We start from the raw sequence: 9,568 nt of genomic DNA, 5'->3' as shown, positions 1-9,568 counted from the left end.
GCATATGTATGATCCAGCACGCTCCCTACGCGTTTACTTACACCCTATTCGACGTAATGGCCGGCTTTCTGTGAAGTTCTATGCCTCGAATATCGATTAACGCTCAGTGGGTTTCGACGTATCGAGATGTTTTCGAAATGATAGCCGGTGGACGTCGAGTTATACCAGCCCGAAGATTGTGTATTAATGACAGAGGCGGAAATTGAGAGCTCGCCGATCGTGCAATCGCTAATGATTATTTGCAAGATAATATCGCGAGATTTTTCGTCGCGTGTACGGAGTCGAAAAATTTCATTCAGCAGAATGCACGTCGATATTAAATTTTTCTCGACGGCATTCATTGCTTTCCCGCAGTTTTATATTTTTATTTATCTGTCGACTGATTAACGGATTTCCTTTTGTAATAGGAGAGAACGATTAATTCGAAAATACGAGGATGATGAGGTTTGGGTTAACAGTATGGCTGGTATACGTGGAGAAAATAAGGAAAATGGAGAAAATGAAAATAATGAAAGATTTGTGAAATTTTTATAATCGCTAGTCAAATAAAATTAATTTATTTCTAATTTAATGGGAAGTAAGCCTAAAATTGAACAAGAGGTTGTTATTGTTTCGGAAAATGGAGGAAAAGGGAGAAAAGAAAAATAATGAAAGTTTTGTGAAATTTTAAAAATTTCTAGTCAAATAAAATTAATGTATATTTAATTTATTTTTAATTTAATCGAAGATAACCCTAAAATTGAACAAGAGGTTATTTTGTTTCGGATATTGTACAATATTCAGTGAAATGCTCGATGGGCACGATTTAATATATATATTTAATATATATTTAATATATATTTAATCAACGAATCAATATTCTACGAAAGCATCGTAACTACTCTACTTTGAGTCATTGAATTTGAGCATTAAGTTATGCATGAGGTAGTTAATTGCGAATGTAAAATAACAGGAACAAAGCGGAGTAGAAAGTTGAAGATGGTGTACATATACAGGGTGAACAAATCATTTCATTCATCGCGTGATCGATTAAATTTTTCCCCCTTTTTATTTTGTAAATCATAAATTTCGAAGGTTCTTCAATCACACGACGTTTAATTTCTTTTACATCCTCTTTTTATTCAAGGATTTTAATAAATCCTTGATTTCAAGGTTCCATCGAGATTTTCATGTATATTTGATCTGAATACAGCAGAATAATTATTCTGATCTCGTTGAAATCTTTTCGAATCTCACTGGATGATGAAAAATAAAAGAAGGAAATTGTAGAATTACAATATATAAATAAAAGTTGAAGCTGGCTTTGAAAATTTACTTAATTCACCCAAGAAGACCTACGAAATCGTGTTATTTGTAATAAAATAGAAAATTTCTAGACGATCAAAGGAGAACGGAAACAACAGAGGTGACCATGTTAAATAGCCCACCTTGTATACGATGAACCACGCACCGCACGCATCTGCGTGTATTTACAGCCTATTAGTCGTAATGGCAGGCTTTGTGGAAATTTACTCCCTGGAATTAATCAATACGAAATCTGATATTGCCACTAGAATTACAAGCAGAATAGCAGTATTTGAATTGTAGATTCTTAGTTTCGCGAGGTCGTGAAATTTCATTAATTCCCTCGTCTTCCGATAAGCGTCCGCGGATAAAACGATCTCGCGATACGATACGTCGACGAACTGACTCTGGAAATTTACCTCGTACGTTGGAATTTCCTGTGTCACGAAATCATATACCTCCGTGAATCGTTGAATTAAATATCGAAAAAAGAATTACCGAGATATAAAATGGAGATAATAAGGGATAAAGGAGGATGAAATAGGAAGATGAAATGACCCGTGGAAATCAAAGAGAGTTAATTAGAGAACAGAAAAGCCTCGGGAATGAAATGTTAAATACAAGTATCGAAAACTCTACATGCGCAAATGAAATCGGATTTTCCACCGATACTACCATTCTACCCGTTCTTCTTATTTCCCTGCACACGATCCAGATACGTGGAAATTGTAATACGCGAGATCCTGTTTGCAGAATCGGCAAACATAAAAATACCTTGAATATTTGAATCGTAATAATAAATGATAAAAAGTCACGTTGCCTGTGATATTTGGTTGCTGTTGTTCCGTGCGATCACGAAGAGATTTTGCCATGTAGATTAATTTGATAAAATAAACGGAGACCAGTGATCGGAGTAAAATGAAAGAACCGATAGGAAAACAAGTAAGTCGTCGTCGTCAGTGAATTCCTTCCAAACTGAGATCCATATTAACACTTTGACTGTCACGGTGGTCATTGGTAACTGGAAGGCTTGAACTATTTACAATTTTTAAAATTGACAGTTAATTGTCAACCGGTACCATGGCATCACGGTGGTCGTTGGTGTCCGGAGGGCTTGAACTACTTACAATTGTAAAAATTGACAGTTAATTGTCAACCATTACTGGAGTAAAATGAAAGAACTGATAGGAAAACAAGTAAGTCGTCGTCGTCAGTGAATTCCTTCCAAACTGAGATCCATATTAACACTTTGACTGTCACGGTAGTCATTGGTAACTGGAAGGCTTGAACTATTTACAATTTTAAAAATTGACAGTTAATTGTCAACCATTACCAAGGCGCCACCGGTGGTCATTGATGACCGGAGGGCTTGAATTGTTTACAATTGTAAAAATTGACAGTTAACTGTCAACCATTACCAAGACGTCACGGTGGTCATTGGTGACCGGAGGGCTTGAACTACTTAAAATTATAAAAATTGACAGTTAATTGCCAACCGCCACCAAGGCGCCACCGGTGGTCACCCATGACTGCCAATAAGATAAACGCTGCATTTTGTAATGAAGCTCTTTGAATAATAAAAATTCTCCCGTGGCATCATACAAAACATATGACTTCTGCTTGACAGTCAAAGGGTTAATAGCAAATTCCAAATATATAAAAATATTATTAACCCTTTCGCTACCGCGAATACGTGTCAAAGATGGAAGCATTACGATCGTGCAATCTTTAGCATTCGGTCATTTAATGCAAATCTTTTAAAGAAAAGAAAAGGAAAACTGACCATCGCAATAGAGCTTGCAATTTTTTGCGAAGAGAGCTAACCGGAAGATAGCACTTGTCTTAATTTTTTACTCAATTTTTGTAACCGATGACTATGGTCACCCATCGCATGTAGATGACGTCTCGTGGCCGGTTACTATAGTCACCCCTAATAGCAAAATGGTTAAATCATCCATATATACCCATGGAATCCAAATCAGGAGAGTGAGAATAAAAATCGAATACAAAAATAGTCGACAGTCTTCCATCTATCTTACTAAGATCAATATCATATCAGCATCCACTGTACTGTCTTCAAAATGACGTCATGAGAAAGGTAGTACGAATTTCAATAGTGAGAGAAGAAACCGTAAGACACTTCACAGCACACCATGGCAGGGTTAAAAGCTTCAAAAACAAACTCCTCAAAAACTATTACTCATGTCTCCCCAGAAGACTCGAAAAGAAACATCCTAATTGCCCACTCTTTTTCTCTTGCATTCCCACACGTACCTACACTTCCTCATACACAACCCCGTATACACACATATGCACATACTCGTACTCGACAGCTCCCAATGTCTTCAACCCTTTGCACTCGAGAGGTGAGCTTCAGTCACCATTTCATAAAATTTGGAAGATCGATATTAATTAATATATCCAATTTAATGTAATGTAACAGAGTGCAAAATATCGAAATCAAATAATTTTTCAATTCTATTATTGTACAATTCTTTATTTACTGCTCAAAGAAGTATTATCAGTCTTTTAGTACAGAACCTTTGAATTTCTACTCTTCTCTAGCCAAAAAGTCGTCCAGTGCAAAGGGTTAATTTTATTCCAGTGAATGTAGGTAAAAAATTCAGGAGTTATTTTAATATGCAAATTGAGCGAACGCGTTTAATTGTAAGTAGAACGATTACAGAAATGAATAAATAACGAACAAAGGATCTTATGAAAATAAAAATAAATCGTATTGTGCCTGTGGAGTATAAACGCATAAAAGTAATTGTACCAACTGAGATTTTTAAGCAGACACGTACCTACGTGCATTCCAAACGTGGCAAATATTCGATGGCGAAAATATAACCAATCGGCTGAACCCTCGCTCGAGACGTGCGACCGGAATGGTACTCGCGGGTAAACTGATACGGTAATTTCTGCAAGATCCGCTTCTTATTCAATGCGATCCTTCCGTATGCAAATGAAGCGCGGAAGGAGAGACAGCTGGAAAAGAGGAAACGACACCGGTTTGGATAACCGATAAAACTGTCAGTTTGTCGCAGTGAAACACGACGATGCGCCCCCTTTTACAGTTGACAGCTCGTCCCTTTTCGTTTTCGTGACAAGCGACGAACGAATAAACAAACACGAGGAGAAAACGAACGAACAAACGCGACGATATTAAATTTATTAAATTCCAGATATTCCTCTCGATCGCTGTATATTAATTCTTCTTTCTACTATTTCATTTTTGTTACTTCAGTTATGGTATTTCGTTCGTTTCTATTTCCCAAATTTATCCCGAATTTTTTCCCCACGTTTCTCGATCCCCGAAATTTGATTTTATTTTACACAGTTAATCTCGTGAACACGCAGTTAAAATTGAGATTTCGATAGGTATCCAAGAATTTTTGCCAGGTTTGTTTAAAAGATTAGATGAAATCGGTGATAAAAAGAGAGTTTGGAAAATTGAATGTCGAAATAGTTGGCATATTATTCAAGGGGAAAAATTTTTATTCGATATTCCTGTAACCATTCTGTTGAAAAATTAAAAATTCTTCGAACGGCTCAAATTTTTGACTCCCTTTCGTAGGAATTTAATTACACGCATACGTGCTGGTTAACTTCTCGAGTACAGTAAACACGAGCGATACAGTTTGTTCGCGAGTGATTATAGTGTTCCATTGTATTCCATCCAGTTCTGGAGGCTGCAGTCGAGTTAACGCATTCTTTTCAAAAATCGACTCGAGCCGATTTTTATTCCACGTGTATTTAAATGCACGCGTAGTAATTCGCGAATATTTAGCCAACTCGAAAGCTATTATACAGGTTAAATAAATTTCGCTAATAAAAATGATGTTTCGATTAATTGTTATATCGAAACCTCGATACTCGTAGAACCATAATCCACTATGTCACCGATCCACAAATTAATACCGATATTCTGAAAATTATATGAAGAAATAAAAATGCAGCGATGCACGCGAAATTAAATACAGGTGCATTTAAATATACGCGAAATAATTCAAACAGACCGTGTAGTTAATGTATTTTTATTAATATCTAAACTATAATAAATTTATATAAAGAAATTAATGAAATTAATTAAATAAACAAAATAATGATAAATTTTTGCATAAATTTTTGCATAAATTTTTTAGTAGTTGACAGTCATACACGCACGTGGCCTAGAAGAAGGCCATTGTCCCCATAACTAAAGTGGTGCCATTTGCAATTATATTTTCGTTAAATATCTCGTATTTCGGTTTCGGAACTCGACACAGTTGTCCTTTAGGTTCGATTGATTTTACGAGCACGCTATATCACTCGCGCTTAGTATACCCGTAATGCATTCGCAATGAGAATTACCGCGTGCAATGTATTCGAACGTTTACCGTTTATGAATTTACTCGATCTTGCCGTATTTTTGATTCTATTTAATCTTCTTCGCTGCACATGCTGCCATTGTTTGCTCGATACTTACAAATGTTTGCGAAGTCTGATCCATCCACTATTTATCGCCCGCGAGGCATGAATTATTAAAGAGAATTCGCGATCACCTACTTTCAATGTGTAAACGCACTTTTCGTTCGGAAACTGATATGCCGACGTTTAGTAGGATTTTCATTTTTCCTTCACTTTTCCTTCACTTTTCCCTCATTTTTCGTTCATTTTTCTTTCATTTCTCGTTCATTTTTATGCGCGCCGAGTATTTAATATTTTCATGTAATATTCGAAAGATATGACAAAACGAAAGGGATGGCGCGAAAAATCGCGTTACCGGATATATCAGTTTCCGATTATCTCCTTTATGAGCGTCTGCCATAACTGGAGCGAAATTAATACGCAGGCCGATATTCAGTACTCGGCAGGCGCGAAATTAACTTATTAAAAAATTAAGCACGGCAAATTATCGCTGTAGTGAATAAATTGATGTTTTCGTCAATGATATCCCTTTTCTGTTATACCGCTTTTTCATCCATTTAACTTTCATATCAATTATCTTAATATTAATTACGCGATCGTTGTTGTCGGATCATTTTTCCAGGCAACTTTCCACTCGATCTTTCAGTCTATCGAGAAAATTAAGGGAAATTCGTATTCACATTTTTGGAGATTTATCTCTCGATATTCTTCAATTTTAAATATAAAATGTACCTATGAATATATTTATTATATGATAACTACTATAACTACGATATTATGTACTCTGTATTCACGTGACATAGATTTTGTTACAGGTCGTACGATATTTTTATAAATTTTCCAATTATTCGTGAAATTCTCTGATATTTATTCATAAGTATTATTAAGTATAGTGTTATTAATACTTTCTTTTACATTCAATGATTAATCAGTGATGATTGCATATTAAAATATTTATTAGAGCGCGGAACATTAATTCCCACATTTCCTTTCCAAAGTAAAATTTATTTTACTGTTAATTTTTCCCCTGCAGTCTTTAGTGTTGCATTTCTGCCTCCCTATTCGAGCAAACTTTCAAGATTTTCAGGAAAATGAAATGTACGCAAATATTAGATCGTTACGTACATTTTTGTCCACTTGTATTTTCAGATATGCTAACATCGAATTCGCAAATCGTATTTACACGTGTGCGAACAGGCTCGGCTTTGAATTGGATTGCTTTACCGAGTCTATTGACTCGTTTCAAAACGTATTACATCAATTTTTTCAATTCGCTGCTTTGCCGAATCAAATTTCATCGCGAACTGTTCCACGTGTTCCTCTTTACGCGTTGTTTTTCTCTCTTAATTTGCATAATTCAGCGACAGTTACAGGAATGTGATATTATATTTAATATTGCAAATAAATGTATAAGCAAATGGTCAGATTAAATTAAACGAATAAATATACACGTATTTGCACACGGTAACTGTGATAATGAACCCTGTTTGACGTCCAAATATAATCTGTCAATTAATGCACGATTAACTATGATCTATAATTGGCATTAATATTGCAGCATATTTTTAGACATAGTTTTATTGCTCGAAGGTACGATGGTCGAAGTGCTCCTGTATGGAACATCTTAAATGTTTTCGCGAAGGAAACAGACCCGTGGAAAAGTTGAAAATGTATGCAAATGGAGAAACTGAAAGTAATCGCTGACTGCGGCAGTGCCAAGTTCGAGTTTACGGATACCTCGCGGAGGGAAATCGATATTTGTATCGTTGGCACATTGAAAAATAGCGGAAGAAATGTGTCTTGAGACGTTGCCTCGGGGTCATAGGATTATGAAGATTAATTAACTGTAGAAACCGTGCTACGTCGACGTCGGTAAATTGAATCTCCCGAGTCAGCCGACTGGCTGATTTATGATACTATTGCATCGAAACTTTTTCCGGCGAAATACCCGGATTTGCATTGCATTAAATGGAATGGTCTATCACTCATAAGCGATAACCGTCGTCTCTTCTGGACGAAATTCTTTTAGCCGGCAACCTCCAAAGTCGTTGAAGTTTGAACAAATTGCTGTCGACAACGAACACGTTAATGGATATATTTTTGGCTTTTATTAAGGATTATACCGGTTCCCTTTGCGAGCCGTGAGCGAAAAAATTTTGAATTAATACTCTGTCGGCTGGGAATTAATGATTCATGTTACTTGAAAATATTCTCGCATTTTAACGGCGTTGAAATAAATCAGCGGATCCTAATTCGTTCCTAAAAAAAAAAGAATCACCTTATATGGTTATTTTTGTTATAATATTTAATATCTCTTATCGTTACTTATCTTACATCGATGATAATATTCCGACCTCAATTATCTCGTTTAACCCTTTGTACTGGACCATTTTTTGGCTAGTGAAGAATAGGAATTCAAATATTCTCTACTGAAAAGCTGACGATACTCTTTTCTGCAGTAAATAAAGAATTGTATAATAATAGAATTGTAGAATTATTTGATTTCGATTAAATTTAATATATCAATTAATATCGATCTTCCAAATTTTATGAAATGGTGACTGAGGCTCACCTCTCGAGTGCAAAGGGTTAATGAACGAAGCGGATGAATCATTGATATACACTACTTACAGAGAGACGGTAGGAACTTCGGAATTTGAAAAAATTCTCTTACCGATAAAATATAAAAATGAGCAACACACTGATAACTTACTTCAATATTTGCTTGCAAAATCTCTTGAAAATTTGTACTTAGGTGCAAAAAAAAAATTAAAAAAATACGTGGAATATGTTATAAGCATAAGTATTCGGGAAATGTGCGATAGTATTGGCAATGTTATTTTTGCCGACTACGATTTTAATTTAAATTACAGTGGATTAAAACATTTCTTTTTAGATTAGCTGTAAGTACTCGAAGATTTTTATCTTCGTTAAAATTGAAATTAAAAATTAATTTGTAAATGGAAGGATATTGAAATTTAGTCGAATAGCATCTCTTTATCGCGTAAAGTGTATAAATAAAATCAGGCATGTTTAATTTGCATACACTAAACCTACGTTACAGTATTTTTATATTTTTATAGATAATTATTTTTTTATTAACTACTTACAATAAATATCGTACGTGATATTCGTGCATATTAAACGACGGTTCCCACTGATTTCGTACGCGGCAAATCATTCGAATGTTCAATAAACGGTAACGAATTTTAGCAATAACGATGATAAACATAAATAAAATATGTAATTTACTCTTACATGCGTATTTAGGAGGATACACGCAATGCATATGCAAAATAAGTAATACATATTTATTACTCATAAATACGAAATGAATCTATCTCGTTGGTCCACTTTTCACGTTACCAAATTTTGATCAAAATCTGCACTTGCATAGACCACTGAAATCCAGTTATAACTATCGTTATGCCTTCATATTTAACCCTTTGCACTCGACGATTTTTTCGTTACAGGAGAAAAGTAATTCGAACACTTTCTGCCATAAAGTCGTCGATAATTTTAAAACGGTAGATAAGAAATCGTGTAGAAATTAAGACGTAGAATTATTTTACTTCTATATTCCACGCATCGTTGGGTAATTGTAAATTTGATATATTAATTAATATCCTTCGTTAGAATCTGATTAAATGGCGACTGAGAGGTGCCTCACAAATACAAAGGGTTAACTATATTTTGTATAGCATAAGGCACAAGTAACGTGATATATTATTTAAACCTATTTCCATAGACATCCATAATCCAGTTATAAATATCATTACATTCTATGCAATTATTCTTTCATAGAAGAAAATATGTAAAACGACTCATATTCAGAAATATGACGCATACTCGAAAAACTAGGCAAATTTATAGT

Source organism: Eufriesea mexicana, unplaced genomic scaffold, assembly GCF_001483705.2.
Source record: "Eufriesea mexicana isolate 0111107269 unplaced genomic scaffold, ASM148370v2 scaffold5826, whole genome shotgun sequence".
Taxonomy (NCBI): domain Eukaryota; kingdom Metazoa; phylum Arthropoda; class Insecta; order Hymenoptera; family Apidae; genus Eufriesea; species Eufriesea mexicana.
This window is presented reverse-complemented; position numbering follows the sequence as displayed.